This window comes from Podarcis erhardii (genome assembly GCF_964252035.2).
Source record: "Podarcis erhardii genome assembly, chromosome: 1".
Lineage (NCBI taxonomy): Eukaryota > Metazoa > Chordata > Lepidosauria > Squamata > Lacertidae > Podarcis > Podarcis erhardii.
The window spans coordinates 35229118-35247329 of record NC_138497.1 but is presented as its reverse complement, the minus strand read 5'-3'; the positions used below and the strand labels follow the sequence as shown (position 1 = coordinate 35247329).

Here is an 18212-nt window from a genome sequence, read left to right as displayed (position 1 = left end):
CAAGCAGAAAGATGTTGGGCTAGCATAGTAATAAATATATTAATGTATAATAAGCATCCAGCATCCCTCGTTTTGTTTACATCATACTTCCCATTTCAGCCTCTTGTGCAAGTACAAGAACCACTGTTGAACTGAGGATACTATCATACAAGCCATTGTGCAAGTGTTTGTGGAACCACGCTAGCAGTGGTTTTTCTTCTACTCTCTGTTCTTTGGATCCAACCCAGGAGTTTTTCAATGAGGGATGATCTGGGTTCCATTCCAAGCACACTGAAGTCGGAGCTCTGAACTAAACAAGCATGTAGTAATAATAATAATAACAACAGCAATTTATTATTTATACCCCACCCTTCTGGCTGGGTTTCCCCAGCCACTCTGGATGGCTCCCAACAGAATATTAAAAATACATTAAAACATCAAACATTAAAAATTTCCCTAAACAGTGCTGCCTTCAGATGTCTTCTAAACATCAGATAGTTGTTTATTTCTTTGACATCTGGTGGGAGGGCGTTCCACAGGGTGGGCACCACTACCAAGAAGACCCTCTGCCTGGTTCCGTGTAACCTCACTTCTCGCAGTGAAGGAACCGTCAGAAGGCCCTCAGAGCTGGACCTCGGTGTCCAGGCTGAACAATGGGCATGGAGATGCTCCTTCAAGTACCAACACTTTGAATTGCGGTTGTCAGTTGGGTACTGGGATCAGAAGCAGATAATTTCTGAATTTTTAAAAACATAAATAGTAGCTACCAGAATCTGCAGTTTCTTCTTCTTGATGTGTGCTGCTTTTAACATGCAGTGGTACCTCGGGTTACAGACGGTTCAGGTTACAGATGCTTCAGGCTACAGACTCCGCTAACCCAGAAATAGTACCTTGGGTTAAGAACTTTGCTTCAGGATGAGAACAGAAATCGCGCAGCGGCAGCAGCGGGAGGCCCCATTAGCTAAACACTTACACTGTAAAACAAGAAAACCCTTAATAAAATATATTTTAAAAAATAAATAAATAAATAAAGTGGTACCTCAGGTTAAGAACAGTTTCAGGTTAAGAAAGGACCTCCAGAACGAATTAAGTTCTTAACCTGAGGTACCACTGTATTATTCTCATTTCTTTGCATTCTCTCATTCAAAAGCCTTGAAGTGCTTTTTTTTCTCACTGCTTATATATTGCTAGCATTTAAATTTTTTTCTCGTAGTTTAATTTTTTTCACTTTTTCAATTTTTTTCATATCTTAATGGATTCATACACCTTGATACTTTCTCCATATACAATTATTAGCACTTCATCTGTTAGCAGCCCCAATCTATATGCCCTCCCACCTCCATACAGATGGTCCCAGCTTCAATCCCTGGCATATTTAATTAAAAGTATCAGGCAGCAGGTGATGAAAAAGATGTCTGCCTAAAACTACTGCTAGTCAGAATAGATAATACTGGACTAGATGGACAAATACTCTGACCCGGCATATGACAGCTTCAGATGTTCCTGCTTCCCTTGAAATTTCTACACATTTTTGCAGAGCTGAAACCAAAGCTTTTAGTTTGTTGGCTCAGAATATGAACATCAAAAACTTACAGTTTCTTCCTCCCACCCACAATTCCTTCCTTCCGTTCCTTGTTAGACCAAAACCAGATGGGCCAGTGGGGAGAGATAATTTGGAGACTGACAGATCAGTAGCCAGAAAGGAAGAGGTTTGGAGTTTCACTCATGGCAGGAAGAAAGGAGGAAGCCATCTTGCACCCCAAGTGATGTCAAGGAGGAGGCAAAATACGTAGGATCCAATTTGTCTCATGTTTGGCCTTTGCGAGTACAAAACTATTTCCCTAATCTAGGGAGGTGTCTATAGGGAGGTGTCTAAAACTTCTTCATGGTAGAGCATAAGACTCTTCATCTCAGGGTTGTGGGTTCAAGCCCCATGTTAGGCAAAAGATTCCTGCATTGCAGGGGGTTGGACTAGATGACCCTTATGGTCCCTTCCAACTCTACAATTATATGAGTCTATGAAGGGGAACCTCCAGATTTCCGTAATGTTTTGCTTTTAGGCTAAATTCAGTGACAACGGTGAAACCCCACAGAGACATTTTGTCTTATTTATTACACAGGACAAAAAGCCCTTTTGCTTTCCTTGAAATTCCTCAGATATTCTGCCTAGCACACATACTTTAAAACTGCTTTAGAGTAAAGTTTGGTGGCGTCTAGTTTGCATACCTATAAACAATAAGAGAAGAGACCAAGACTGTGGTTAGCAAGAGTGGAGTGTCAGGTTGTGTTAGAATTCTATTATTATTATTATTATTATTATTATTATTATTATTATTATTAAAATGCCGCCTTATACCCAGAGGTCTCAGGGCAGTTCACAGTGAGATTTACAGTGGCACTAGAGAAGATGTTCTATGAAGTACACAGTCCAAAGTGTTTTTTTAGAGTAAGAAGTGGATGAAAAGGGAGATAGGGCACCCCATGTTCCCTAGAATGGCATTCTAAAGGATGCAAAACCAGCCACATCTCATTTGCTCTGGAGCAAATTTCTACCAACAAATGAGTGAATTAAGGAGGGCTGAGGCTATTTCCTTACCTTCATTGACACATTATTTGTTGTAGTGAAAATCTGCTTCTTGTGCCACAGCTACTAAAACCTGCCCTATCCTTCTTCATCTGTTTTCCTCTCTCACGTCTAAAAATCAGCATTCATTTCTTCCTACTTCACAAGATCAACTTTTTGCTGATAGCACTTATACTGTTTTCATTATCGGCACCCGTTATCTATCACATGCCATTACTAAATTGAGGTAAGTTTTCTGCAGCTGATCTGGAAATTCGAGAATTTGTGCTGGAAATTGTGCTTCTTTACAGAGAGCAAGTTCCATATTGCTGCATATAAGAATGAGCAGAAACTTAAGGAGGAGAAAGCTGACAGGCAGTGCTACCAACCTGGGCAGGCTGTAAGTTAGAAAAGCAGGTAGGTGTGAACAGCTGAGAGCAAACTAAGGCTGGTGGGACAGCGGCCTACTTGCCCTCTTAGCCTCCACTGCTAAGAGCCTTGGTGTCATAAATGTGACATTTTGAGCAATACAGTAACTAGCCCCCACATCCTGTTGGGGCTTTCTACCTGTATATGTCTTTACTGTTATTTACTGCGTTTCTTTACTTGGGAACTTGAGATCTGTTAGACCAAAAGAGGGGTAAGGATAGCAGTCTGTCTTGCCTCCTCAGACTGCTACCAAACTTGCACAGCTAACTAATTCAGATGTTACCTTGGCACCTTGTTACTGAGACCTTAATGCTTCATCAGCTGGGAATCCGCTTTGGGACAGAATCATAATTCATGCCAATGAGAAGTCATACCTTCAGTGTTGCAGGCACTGTGGAACTCCTTCCCACAAGAATTAGATAGGCACCATTCCTGCTTAGTTTCAGATGTTTTATTTCAGGAGACCTTTGCACCCTGAACGCTTCTCAGGAGTTTTACATTTTAATTTTTTTAAGCTTTTAAATTCTTGAGGTTTTATATTTTGGAAGTTTAAATTGTGTCTCTATTGTGTATTTTATTGTTGTAGGCCACTTTGAGACCTATGTGGTGAAAAGCAGGGTATACATTTTTGAGTGAATGAATGGATAAAGCATATGGAGTTGAATTCAAAGGTTGCATGAGTGGAAGGCCACTTGCACAACTGAACATTACCCAAGGCTAGCGCTTCCATGAGGCGAGGCGAAACAATTTACCTCAGGCAGCAGATCTCACCTCCTGTTGCACTGTTGCCAGTCCCATTGTGCAACTGCCAGCCTTGCCACAGCCCATGCCAGTTGCCATTAATGCTGGTCCCTCAACACTGTGTTGTGGCAGTAGCACGGGTGCAGCTGTGGGTGAGGGCACAATTGTGGTGGCAGATGTGATGGTGGGTGCAGGGTGGGCGGCCTACACCAGCAAAATGTCCTGGCCGACCCTATCATTGCCTCACTAGTTCTTTGCCCTCTGCCAGTGCACAAAGCTCCAAAGCCTTCATGGAGGACCTTCTGAATAGCATGGGCAGTTTCAAAGAGGGTTGCAGCAGGGAGTGAGAATAGATCAGAACTGGATGGTGGAACCTTATGTGACAAGGGGCGTAGCTAGCTGCTGTGGCACCCAGAGTGGCGGTGGCGACCTGCGCTGCCACGGAGTCCGCCTGGCAGAGACAAGCCCCATGCTGCCGTTTCAGGCAGCACAGGGCCGCGAGCCACTGTGTCACTCCCAGGAGAGATGCGTGGCTCAGGCGCACTGCAGGCCAGGCCCCAAGGTAAGTGCCACCCCCTGTGGTATGCCATTTTGTCTCCCCCACAGGGATGACACCCAGGGCAAATCGCATCCCCCGCACCCCCCTTCCTACGCCCCTGCTTTAAACTAATCCCAACCTTTGGATCCAGTTCATTGCTTTATTTTGTATTGTTTTCTTCTTTCTCTAAAGCTTTGATTTTGGAAAGAGCACCAGGATGCAAGGATGCGTATGTAAATACTTAATAAATATCCACTTGATGCAGTTCTTCTGTCTTGCTTTAAAGAGCACTGCTTTCAGCTCTCAATTGACTAGATCATTTTAGCAGTGAGGCTGACTAACAATGAAGGCGGTGCATTTCCCCCCCGAGCCTTAGAGATACATTTCAAACATTTGTTCTTTCTTTTCTGTAACTTGTCTGAGATGGAAATTCATCGGTGAACCCTTGTTTTTCCTTCACGTTTTCACAGAACCACATTTGCATGCCCCTGGAAAAAGAATCAATATTATGAATAAGTCTTCCAGAAAGCCCTTAATTATGTGTCTGTGTATCAGCTTGTAATACTTTGTGTTTCTTCAGATTCGTCTCCTTTTTAGCTGACACAAGTGGACTTTGAAAAGAGGAGTAAAATCAGCAATGCAACATGGAAATGCATGCAAAGTTGTTAAATGTGATAGCAAAATAAGAGAAGCTTCAGTCAGTATGATCAGAGTTGTTAAAAAAAGAGAGAGAAAGCCAGCAAACTGTCTATCATGTGATGAAGTTTGACAGTAGGGATTATAGCTTTGATGGACCAGAACAGCTAATAGAAGAAGCTGACATTTTTGAAACCCTGCTAATTAAGGGTTCCTTCCTTAATATTAAAATAAAGTCTTTGTCTGGGTTTTATGGTTGGAGAATCAGGTGTTTTCATTAATATATGCCAGTCAGTCTTAATAAGCTTGGAGGGCAGAGGAAGTTATTATTGAGTGACCTTCTACAAAATAAGCATGTTGCTAAGGGCTCTAACCCTGCCCTGTTCAGACTGATGAATCTCATTTCCAATGCAAAAGCTTCACAAGAAATCCAAGCATTCTCTGTGCAATCACAGAAAATAATCCTTGTGTCTCATGTAATGTCCAGAATTGCCACTTACTATACTTCTACTGTACAATGAATATTACAATACATATTATTTTTCCAGCACAATTGTCTACGTTTCTGAATTGCAAGAATAGAAAAAAAACTTATTGTCAAGATACCTGTATTGAAAAGTCAGCTCATTTTAATACTTCTCAAATAGTCATCTACTCTGTTCATGAATTATAATGCACAGAATACATCCAACAATGCTAGCTTTATAAAAAGAGATATGTCTATATTATTACATATTCATTTTCAAATAGATTTTGAACAGATTTTAAACCATGCATTGAAATTCATTGAAATGATAAATTCACAGTTGGATTTTGATTTGCTTTTAATCCAATTTTAGGCATAATGCATTTTCACCTTTTTTGTACTAGTTTTGCTTTTCTGTTGCCTTGTGAAGCAAATGAAAATTATGGTAGATTTTTTTTGGGGGGGGGGGGAGTTATAATATCTGCAGATGAAAGCTAGAAAACGAGCTGGTCAAACATATGAAATCAGTCAAGCATCAACACTATTTGTGAACATCCTTATATTCATTCTCTGAGCGCTGGATCATTGCCAGTAAAAAAGACCCCCATTCAGATATTTCCTGTATACAGAGATTTCCTGAAAGCATATCCTGCTTGCATGATTTAAATTTTATTTGCCTTTTACAGATATGTTCTCTTTGAGGTATCCCATGCAGAATAAATGCATCAGGTAAAAGATGGGAGTCTACAGAACATATCAAGCTTAATGGGTTGTGAGCAATTACACAGCGCGCAGGCTTAGCTGAAATGTTGGAAGTGGGCAGCATTGGTATGTCATTCCATGTATTTACACAGCAACAGCAGCTGAATAACTTGCATCATAATTCAAGACCTCCTTAAATTCAGCTATATGTTTTTAAACTGCCATATCTACTGTTAAACATTACTTGCTGTTCCTTGGGAAAGCATGCGTAGTCAGACAGTATCCATTAATTTTTCAGTTAAAAAACCCCTTGTGGTGCCTTAAAGCAGGGAGGTAGGACCTGTGGCCCTCCCAGCATTATTGGACTTCAGCTCCCATCAGCCCTGGCCAGCATGTCCAATGATCAGGGATGATGGGAGCTGAAGTCTAGTAACATGGGGAAGGCCATAGGTCCCCCAACCCTGCCTTAAAGACTAAGGGTGATAGTGAATGAAGTCGTTCTCAGAGTAGACACATCAAAATCAATGGATGTAATTCAGTAAAATAATAGATTTCCATGAGATTACCCTGGTTAACATTGGATACTGCCTAACAAATTTATTACAGCGTAAGCTTTCATGGAATACAGGCTACACCATCAGATGCATGAGGTGTTTTCCAGAGTTGAGAGAATAGGGGAACTGTAAACAGTGAAGTCAGAAGGACGTTAAAGGCAGAAAAGTATAGGCTGTAATAACTGCATTGTGACCCACTGATGTTATGGTTGACATTAGATTCCAACATAGTGCTGTCAGGGGAGTCATGGAGACAGACCTGGCATATGCCACATTTCTGTTGGCACATATTGGGCTGCTACCCATGGTCTGCAGTGTCTAGGATGGACTATAGATCAATGGTGAAATGTTTGAGTAGTTTCAGCTGGGAATTAGATGACAACAAATGGCAGTCCTGTTTTCTCTTCTAGGTCTGTCCTACATAAGATTATTCCTGAATCCCAATCTGATTTTGTAGTTCCATTCTGCTTTGTTTTTCATTTAGTTGGCTGGGATTTGAGAACAACTTGATGTATAATCTTTAGTTGTGAGCTGTGAATCTTAAACTTGCTGGTTAAATATGAATATATGAGGCTGTTTTGCAGGATTTAGCACTGTATTCCGAGTGGAAGTTAGAAACATGCAAAAATGTATAGTGGTCAGTGGGTTCCAATATATCCATTATGTAGATGCACCATTGTTTCCACAAAGTGAATACTAGTAATATTGTTCATAATGTTAAGGTTCTTTTAATTGTTCACCTTCCATTGTAATATTTGATAACTGCCAATGATGCCCTTTGGTATTCTACATAGGACAAATCAGGTCACTTTCTGTACATCAGAAATGGCAGTACTGTATATAAAAACCAGTGGGGGAGCACTTGAGTCTCCTACAGCCCTCTGTAACTGGCCTTAAAGTGGCCAATGCCATATCGGAACAAAGGGAGACTGCTACATGAAAATGCTGAATTATGATTCATCAAGCGGTTCAGTGCTATCACTTGTGGGCTGAATCAGGACAAATGATTTTTTTTATCACACTGCATATGTTCATTGGCTAACTTATGCCAGGATGTCTGTGTTACCAAAACCTGCTTTTTGTAAATGCTCACTATTAGTCATGTGATTTTCATAAACTATGCTTTTCCATATCTCATTTTCTGATGACCTCACTCTTTACAATTTCCCCCAAACTATATGCACACACACACACACACACTCATATACTTGCAACTCCACACTTCATGCATCTGATAAATTGGACTGAATTACACGTAAATTTAAGGCATCATATATTTGGGGTCCCAGCTTTTGTTGCAAGCCTTTGTAAATACTCAATGTCACCCACATACCACCTGGATAGTGGTATTATTGGGTTTTGGGGAGAAGGCTATTACATCCTGGCAGAGTTCTTCCCCACCCAAGCACTGTGCCGACATGGAGAAACACTCAGTCATACAATCCCATGTGCACATTTTGAAATAGGCATAATCCAGGAATGTTAATCTGAAGTTATAAACTGTTTCTCAAATCCATGGATAAAGTGTGAATATTATTTAAATCATCATCATCATCAACAACAACAACAACTTGTAAAGCATAGCATTACTGGACGATACACCTATAAGCTAATATCCTTGTGCACTAGAGATAGAGCAAAACAGGCAGTGACCCTATGTGTGCTTCTGACTGATGCTCTATCTCTCCTTTTACCCTCCATAGCATTTAGTTCTATAAAATATGTAGAGGCTGTGTTTCCAGATCAAACCCTCTTAGAGCAGCTTGCAAAACACCATAGAAATTTAAAAAATGCCAATGAGCTAGCACTTATAAAACATTAAACCCTGTTACATTAAGTTTATTGTCGTAAGCATATAATAAAGTATTTTAATAAAGTATTTCTCCCCCCAGCCCTGCCAAATAGCATTGAAATGTTCATTAATTAACATTTCAAACTTTGTCAGATCACAATATAAGTTGACATTCCTTATTGTGATTGTTCTAAAAAGACTCCTTATTGAAAGGTATGAATAAAACTCTTTCTGAGAGTAATAGCAGTGCAACTTACAGCAGCTTATTTAGTTGTGGTATTAAGGCTGCAAGCTCTGACCACTCACAAGGCAGGATAGCCCCAATGTAGTTAGTAGGTATCTACTGAGCAAATATGCGCAAGATTGTGCTGTTGTTATGTATACCAGTACTGATCCATGTGTTGGATCACTTCAACAAAGGAGGAAATACCAGGTGCTAGTTACATACTGTAGTTATCCCACATTACCAATCCTGTTCTAACAACAAAATTATTGCTAGAGTGCCCACTCCCTTCCCCTGCACAACTATTAAAAGTAATGCTTAATGTATATATTTCTGGAAATAAACAGATACCTATGGGACCTCCAAAGGAAACATCACAAATCATCTCTGATGTCATTAATCTATGCTTCAGTGCTCTAGCATCCAGCCAGCTAGACAGAAGTACTGTAGAATATTCCAGATACCACTATACAGCTCTTGTTTGCAGCAGGCTCTGAGTAAATCTCTACATTGCTCGGGTTCTGAATGGAGCCCCATCCTCATGGTGACACAATTAGGTTGTATGTAGAACTGCAACTGCCTTCCAAATGCTCAGCTGCCCTCTGCTATTCTCAGCTCTCTCATCATTCACACAAAGTCATTTTCAAAGAAAAGAGGTGTGTGTGAAAAATAGGGTGTAAAAAATAAAAGCAAAAAAGTCTGTTTCCTCAAATAGGTTTGTGTTTGCTAGTCTCTGTGGCATCACAACATAAGCCAGCACATATTTCCTTTTCCAAATGTCCATTTTGAATGCAAGGCGAGAGTTACGACAAGTGTGTTCGCACTGCTGAAAGTGGGCTGCAGTGAGTTGCCGGCAAAGGGGGTGACGATTTATAATTGGGATAACTGTGATACAAAATCAAGCGATGTCTGCTCAGCTTGACAAATTCAAATCCCAGATCTGAAGTCAATTAATCTGAGTTTGATGCTTAATAATTTAATTTAAAACTGTGATTACAGCAATCGTATATGAGCTGTGAGCACTACACGGGCACATCAGATCATTTGTCAGCGTTTCATATGTCATCACATCTATCCTATTTCCAAACAACTTCTCGTGTGGATGCATTTTAATGCTTTGGTTCCTGGGTGGTTTGAAAGCTCAGCTACCTGGGCCAAAATGGGAGAATAAGGCTATCAGTGGCTGCTGAATAACTCTGAATACCAGCTGCTGGAGATCTCAAGTGGGAGGAGTACGGTGCATTCAAGTCCTACTTGAGGGCTTTCCATAGGCATCTTGGCTGCGGAACTCTGCTGCTGTCCTGACTTCCCAACACTGATTGTAACTACTGGTTACCAAGAGGGAGAGTGAAAGGACAGCAGGGAGCCTGGCCTGGAATGGGCACAGCATTAAGAGCATCAGACTGGCTTCTCTGCTGTGCTGCACAGTGCCAAGCTCCCTGCTTCCTTTCGTTCTCACCCTCTCAGTAACTGGCAGTGGCATGCAGTGTTGGGAAGTCAGGAGGGCAATGCAGCGCCACTGGCTGCTACTGGCTATATCTGCCTTGATCTGTAAGGTGCTATGGCAACCAAACTCCAGTGCCATACTCCATGCACTGCTGAACAGCTGAGTCAAAGAGAGTGCTGCAGGTACACCAAGCAAGCCACCTGTCACCTTTGGGTGCCACTGAAATAGTTGGCTGGAACACAAGATTGTAAACACAGTACACCTGTGTCAGCAGTTTGTCAGATAAGAGAAGCAACTGATTACTTCTCAAATTGCAGGGGGTCTGGCATACCAGAGTCTCCAGCTGCCCCGAAAATGCCAGGACTGTCACCAAAACCCTTTGCTACTACAGCTTCTCACTTTGTCACTCAGAGTCCTGAATTCCCAAGAGGTCTTCCCTTCAGTACAGAGTTTCAATGTGTTACTGAAAGTTCAGATCTGTGCATCCCTCTACAACATTTCTTAGATTTATGCCTCTGGCACTTTCTGTTTTTATGAAAACAAGATCCAAGTCACCTGAATGCCCCTAAGAAAGTCTTTTGCCATTTCCCCACTCCTCAATTGCCCGGTTTCCCATAAAGCAAAGTGGGTGGGGCCTGTCCACGAGGCTATTACGGTCACTTGGCTCCAGCTTGCTTCGTTCTGCTGCTGAGTTTGTGTCCCTGCCCTGGAGGAGGAGGAAGCGGCACGGGGAGGCAATGAAAGCTGAAGGATGGCCAAAGCCCTGGGACTGCTGGATTCCAAGGTTGTGATCCTGTGGGAGAAAGTAGCTGTGCTGAAGGTGGAGCTGGTCTCCTGCCAGATACACCTGGAACAGAAGAAGCTGCACCTCAAAGCCCAGGCCAGCATCCAAGGAATGTTGGGAGGGTAGGGTATACTAGCCCTTTGTGTTGATATTCTTAACACCTGTTAAGGCATGGTTTGGCCAAAATTGGGATGAGTCAGGGATAGCACTTGTGTATTTCATTAAGAGCCTCCACTTTCCTCCCCAGCCGCACAATTCAAACATTGGAACAATGATACGGCACTGCCGGTCTCAGCCTTTAGAACCTACCGCTGCTTTTCATTCTGAGCAAATTGACTCTTTGAAAACAGCTGGGGTAGTCACGTGTGTATCACCAAAATAGAGAGCAAGTGTATGTGTAGATTCATCTTTAGAAATCAGAAAGATAATTCCAATGCACATACAACACATCTCACCGCAGTGGAGAGTGTAGCCAGCATGGTCTAGTGGTTAAGAGCGGTGGACTCGTAATCTGGTGAACCGGGTTTGCGTGCCCGCTCCTCCACATGCAGCTGCTGGGTGACCTTGGGCCAGTCACACTTCTCTGAAGTCTCTCAGCCTCACTCACCTCACAGAGTGTTTGTTGTGGGGGGGGGGAGGGGAAGGAGAATGTTAGCCGCTTTGAGACTCCTTCGGGTAGTGATAAAGCGGGATATCAAATCCAAACTCCTCCTCCTCCTCCTCCTCCTCCTCCTCCTCCTCCTCCTCCTCCTCCTCCTCCTCAAGGTGCTAAGTATTGATGAGTAATTTCAAAGTTTCTGCTTCTTATGGTTCTTTAAACTACACTTGAACTGACCAGCCCTTCAAAGAGAGGACACCTTAAAACAGAGAGCATTGTCCTCTCTAAATGAGGGCACATGGTCACCTTAAATGCAACATTGTCCTCCTGTCCGTCCTCTATTTCACCCTTCCATCCCTACAAGCTACTTACTTAGATGAGACTCGCTGCTCAAGTTCCTTTTCTGTTTCTCTTTGGCAGCCTCCATCTGCGATCTCTGCGCTTCCTTCTCCAGCAGCCCTAATCCTGCTGTGATTTAGAAATTTCCCTTTCACTCAGATTTGACACAAGGGCTTCATATCCGCAGAGCATCGCAGTTCTGTATTAACAATCAATATTCAGTATGCAGTGACTAAGAAGTTAAAAAGATGGTATTAAGATATTTATAATTCCAGGAAAGTGTATATATCTGTTAAGAGATGCTGGAATAATACTCTAATCTGTCACATAATGTTCTCTACTGACCATCTTGGCTGTGAGTCCTGGAAGACCTGCTCCCTGCTTTGAGAGCCTTTTTTCCAGCTGGCCTGGGAGGGCAGGGCGCTGACTGACTCCAACTACAAAAGCTGAGGAAGCTGGACAGATTGTTGGGCTGGGGTTTTATTGGGGGGTGGGTGAAGGAGGTTGTTGCTGTTATTGGTAGTAATCTTTTGCATCTTAATTTTAGCACTTACTATGATTTATGGGGAAACTTTAATTTGGTTGTGTATTTTTGTTGGTTTATTTATTGTTCATGACTACTTTTGTTATGTTTGTAATTATGCGATATTTTTAATTCTGTAAACTGCCTTCAGCATGATTTTAACTATGGAAAGGCAACTTACAAATAAAAGGATGAAGTGAGATACTTTTTGGGATTAGGCTACAGAAACTGATTACCCATGCATTTTTTCATAGCTTTATTTTTATGGATTAAGAAGTATTCCCCCCCCCATTGTTCCCCTCTAATTACAAAGAGTCTAATTTAATCTTAATCTAAAGTAGACTTTAGATGCATCTTTGAATTTGAGAGTTAAATAGGGAGAGTGGAAGAGACATCAGCTTTATTGGCCGGCCATTTCATACAGAAGTATGTTGTACCAATTAATATTGGGCTTTGTTTTATGCCTCCCACTTTCCAGAACTCAGTGACTCCAGGTGTAGCAAAAGTATTGCCCATGTTGCTATTGTTAAATCTGCGTTGATAATATTTCTGTGTAGTCATTAATAGCAGCCTGGTTTATGGATGGTTTTGATTTTTAATCTATTTATTTATTATCCGTTTAACTCCCCTGAGATCTGCGGGTGAAGCGTGGTATACAAATTTAATAGATAACAACAACAATCTGTAATCAGCTTGTGAGTGATATTAGTGTTGTTTTATTCTACTACTGCATATTCTACTAGGTGCATAATTCGGCTTAACTTTCTTTTACAGCTTTACACAGCCCTTCTAGTGTCACACACTTATGCAGTCATTTATTCTCCGTCAAAAATTTCAAAGCTTCCATTTTTCTCCTCACAGCAAGAGCTAGTTCAGCATTCAGTAAAATTCAGTTTTTATATGAAAGTGATCCCAACTTAACTTTTCCTTACTTCTTGCTTAGCCTCCCTCCTGGTTTGGAAGTTTTGTATATGAGATATAATTTTAGATACATGACTTATAAATTATCTGATACATTCCTGTGGAAGGGCTGTGCCATATTGTAATCCCTCTTTTCTTCACAGCACTTTCTAAAATGCCACAGCAATTTGAGAATCCACCACAGAGCTTCTCCTCAGCAAATGTTTATCAGACCCCAACGTTTGTCAAATATTTTTGCACAAGAATTTGGACCTCAGAGCTGCACCAGTGTCCAATATTGGCACGATCAACACAGTGATGTTTTTGATTGCATCCCCATAGCAAATCTTTCAGCGAAACAGGCCAGGAGAGATCAAGGCAAATGGCTTAGAGAAGTAAAGGACCACCACCATCAACAGCAACAAAAACAAATGCTATACAGAAGCTCATTTCACACACCCCCCCCATTTCCTTGTCCTTCTCTTATCTCACTTGCTTACATACTACAGCAGGCTTCCTCATCCTCGGTCCGCCAGTTGTTTTTGGCCTACAACTCCCATGATCCCTAGCTAGCAGGTCCAGTGGTCAGGGATGATGGGAATTGTTGTCTCAAGAACATCTGAAGGGCTGAGGTTGAGGAAGCCTGAACTACAGCCTGATTCTCTTTGCTCAGGTGTAGATAATTACATCCACCCTACAAAACTAATTAAAGGAAAAGACAATTTAAGGCAAAACCACATCCCACTTGTTTGGATGAATATAAGAAGCATATAAATTTCAAATAAATAAATAAATAAAATTATTGTTGTTGACTGTTGTTTCATGAGATCCCTAATACGGCGCTGTACTCCTTATCTCATTTTGCTTTTAGTTTAGCAATTAGCTTTCCTACTGGTTAAAACTGGTTAAAATTCAGAAGGAAGCATGATGGATAAAAAGTACGTTGTTCATCTCAATCAAGCCAATTGAAAAAGTAAAAATGACCTTCAGTGTGAGTAAATTTGGGGTTGTGCTTGGAACCAAAAGTTTTTATTTTAAGCATATTTCAACTGCAAATATTCTTATAAAATGAACAATTTTGCAAGCAGTTCCATTTAGGTTCGTCTACATGCTTTAAAAAAAAAAGTTCACATATAAAGTACTGGAGTCTGTTTAATTTTACTGCTAAATCATGGCTTCATATTATATTACTCTTCCATCAACAACTACATTTCATTCATCTGGTATTGTTTCAGAGCCTAAATCAGGATTCACAAATGATCGGTTCATTCATACCCCTTGGGAGGGAGGGATTACATGTAAATAATCCTGTTAATGGTAAGCATTGCCTCTAAGCATTTCACACTGCAATAATTTGGTAAACTGAATTTGAGTAATTAAGAAATGAAATGAAACTAATAAAATGCTTATTTTAATATTTCCTGATCATTATTATTTGTTTGGGAATTAGTGAATATTAAAAAGTCACTCTTGCTTTGTGCGGAAATGCAGTTCAGCACTTCACTAAATTATCTGACAGTGTCTCGCTATTGTGTTTCAGTCAAAATTCTTTCCATAAAATATTGCAACAGTCAATTTGGTGTGTGCTTGCTCTGGGTTATTAACTCTGTCAACTGTGAAGCCCACTTGCCCGCATGGCCTTAGTGCACAGTTGTATTTATATTACATTTGCATAGTGATTGGCAACAAATCAAAACAATACCCACTGTGCCCATTCAGACTTCAAACTGCTGCTTCTATATCACCATAAATGGTTTTAAACTACATGTTTCTACCACCCTCCTTTTATATATTTATTAAAACATTTATATCCCACCATTTTATCGAGGGCATGAAGTTGGTTTATAATACAATTTTTAGTAACATTCACAATATCTTACAGCCCAATGGAAAATGTAAAGCAACCAAAAGAGAATTTTCGGGAACAACAACAAAAACATCAGGCCGACAGAGACAAGGGTACAGAGCCAGGGGTCAGCAACCTTTTTCAGCCATGGGCCAGTCCACCATTCCTCAGACCATATGGTGGGCCGGACTATATTTTTTTAGGGGGGGGGGATATATGAACGAATTCCTGTGTCCCACAAATAACCCAGAGATGCATTTTAAATAAAAGCACACATTCTACTCATGTAAAAACACCAGGCAGGCCCCACAAATATCCCAGAGATGCATTTTAAATAAAAGGACACATTCTACTCATGTAAAAACACGCTGATTCCTGGACCGTCTGTGGGCCGGATTGAGAAGGCGGGCCTTTGGTTGCCTACCCCTGGTACAGACCATCATGGGGAGGGCATTCCTATCCAACTGCTGCATCCCTGCCCAAATTTCACATTGTGGGGGACGGACAGGGACAGACAACAAACAGGGCCTCACTTTTTGTGTGCCAGGTGGACTCGTGGAAAGAGGCAGCCCTACTAGGTGTCTTGACTCCAAGTTTAGAGGTTAAGGCCTTTAAACTGAGCATGGGAGCAAATTGGTAGCCAGTGTTGCTGAAGAATTAATGGGATGATATAATCAAGATGTTTTGTGCCACATCAACTCAGGTGGCATGGCTCAGTCAATAGAGCACAAGACTCTTAATCTCAGGGTTGTGGGTTTGATCCCCATGTTGGGCAAAAAAAATCCTGCATTGCAGGGGGTTGGACTAGAAGATGACCTTCCCAACTCTTATGATTCTGTAAAAACAGTGCTTTATGAACTGGCTTCTATCTGGATTAATGTATTATTATTATTATTGCAAATTATGTCCCACCCTTCTAAAGGAACCTAGGGTGCCATATATATCCGCATATATATGGGATGGGGAGCAGCTTTGAAAATGAAACTTCTGAAGCTTCAGTTAGTGCTGAATGCAGCAGGCTGTGGGCTAGTCACTGCCAGGGCCTAGCCAACTTCGAAGGCTTATTATGAGGATAAAATGGGGTAACCCATACATGTCACTGTGAGCTCAATGAAGGAATAGTGATATACAACACAGACAGCATTAAAGTACCACAATCGTCTATATTTAGTTGTACTTTTTATTGGTTCCTTTTATTTTCATAAATTTCATTTAAAAGAAAAGAAAAAGTTTGTTTAAATGTTTAAATAAGCATAAATAATATAAGCTTCCCAATGTGCATCTCACTGATTACTATCAGAGAGAAAATACTATTTTAAAGTGCATTCATTCAAACTGCCTTTCCATCAAATAATTATGGGCACTGCTACCACTCACAGAACGATTTCCAGCAACTCTTTAAAAAAAAACTATCATGCCCAGAATTCTTTGAGGAGAAAAATGTGCCTCAAATGTGCTTTAAAAAATATTGTGTGTGTGCAGCCACAGAGCTTTTTGTTGTTGGCATCTGTCTGTCTTGAGAGACAATGGAGTACACATCCAGAGGTGAAGACAAATACTCTGTTAGAAGCACTGAAGTGGCCTCCCTGGGGCGCAAGCCTGGGCAGTGAGTAGGGAGGTCCTGGGCTGGCCAGACGACAAGACCCCAAACGCTCCATACACCCCGCCACAGAGCTAGTGGAAGAGAAACAGTTATTTGTTGTTGGCAGAGTACTCTCAGAGTCCTGGTCTGTGAATGCAGACGATTGAGATGAAGTAGTAGAGCAGGCAGGACCACTTTAGAATTCCAGAGTGTGTGTCACCTTAATGGTCACCCAAATTTGAGGGAAGAAGGAGAAGAACAGCACTAGGGAGGAAGTTTCTGGTTCAACTGTCTTTCTGGTTTGCTTGTTTCAACTTACATGATGAGCGTCCAGAAAATATGAACCACAGCTGCACTCTGAAGTGGCACAATCTATTTTTTCTCCTCGGGACTTCAAGACCTCATTTCTGCCGTACAGCACTCTTCCAAATTTGCTGTTGTATTTCATCCTGGATTTCCCCCTAATTATTAGGGTTTAGTAACTGATGGGATGAGTGTTTTATTTGTTTCTGAATAGATGCTACTAACACAAATTTAAAGGATGAAAGCTACCACTAAGTCCTCTTAAGGCCAAAGCTCAGCGGCAGAGGTTCAATCGCTAGCTTCCCCATTTATAAAAATTGGGCAACAGGCAATAGGAAAGGCTTGTTTCTGAGAGCCACTACAATTACAGTATTGGATTAGATGGGCAACAACTGAGCTGATAAACAGTTGCTTGCTATGTTGCCTTCTGGTCCTGCTTGCTGGCTTTCTATAGGCCCAGGTTTGGCCACTATGACAACAGGATGCTGGACTAGATGGGACCTTGGTCTGATGCAGCAGGAGTCTTCATATATTATGGTGGTGGCACTGACACGGATTTGAGGAATAGTGTCTGCTTTTGAAGTGAGAAGAGTGGCATGATGCCTCTATTCTTAATGACATTGTCAGGTCCAGCATCATTAGGCCTCGGCCCAGTATACCTGAAGGAGCGTCTCCACCCCCATCGTTCTGCCCAGACACTGAGGTCCAGTGCCGAGGGCCTTCTGGCGGTTCCCTCACTGCGAAAAGCAAAGCTACAGGGGGCCTTCTCGGTAGTGGCGCCCGCCCTGTGGAACACCCTCCCATCAGATGTCAAAGAGATGAACAACTACCTCACGTTTAGAAGACATCTGAAGGCAGCCCTGTTTAGGGAAGTTTTTAATGACTGATGTCTTGATGCAGGCATAGGCAAACTCAGCCCTCCAGATGTTTTTGGCCTACAACTCCCATGATCCCTAGCTAACAGGGATCATTTTGATGTATTTTTAATTTTTGTTGGAAGCCATCCAGAGTGGCTGGAGAAACCCAGCCAGATGGGTGGGGTATAAATAATAAATTATTATTATTATTAGCTGCTATTAAATTCAGTACAGTCGTACCTTGGATCCTGAACGCCTTGCGAGTCAAACATATCTACAAACAAATTTATAAAAATAAAATACCTTCAAAGCAGTTTACATTCACCATTTTATTAAAATCTGTACAATAACCCTGTAAGGCAGATCAGAATTATCAGAATACAGGTGGTTGGCTGAGAATGATTGGGAAT

The 18212-nt window shown here is 41.4% G+C and overlaps 1 protein-coding gene and 1 long non-coding RNA gene across 12 annotated transcripts in view; one reads left to right on the top strand and one right to left on the bottom strand.

Moving 5' to 3' along the window:
- The window catches only part of NPAS3 (neuronal PAS domain protein 3), a 628833-nt gene that overhangs the window by 511537 nt on the left and 99084 nt on the right, over positions 1–18212 (top strand). The gene's annotated exons all lie outside the window — the stretch shown is intronic.
- Positions 4397–9109, bottom strand: LOC309345692. Its single transcript, XR_014158348.1, has 2 exons — positions 8975–9109; positions 4397–4738 (listed from the first exon to the last, which is right to left on the bottom strand). It is a non-coding gene; the product is annotated as an uncharacterized lncRNA (long non-coding RNA).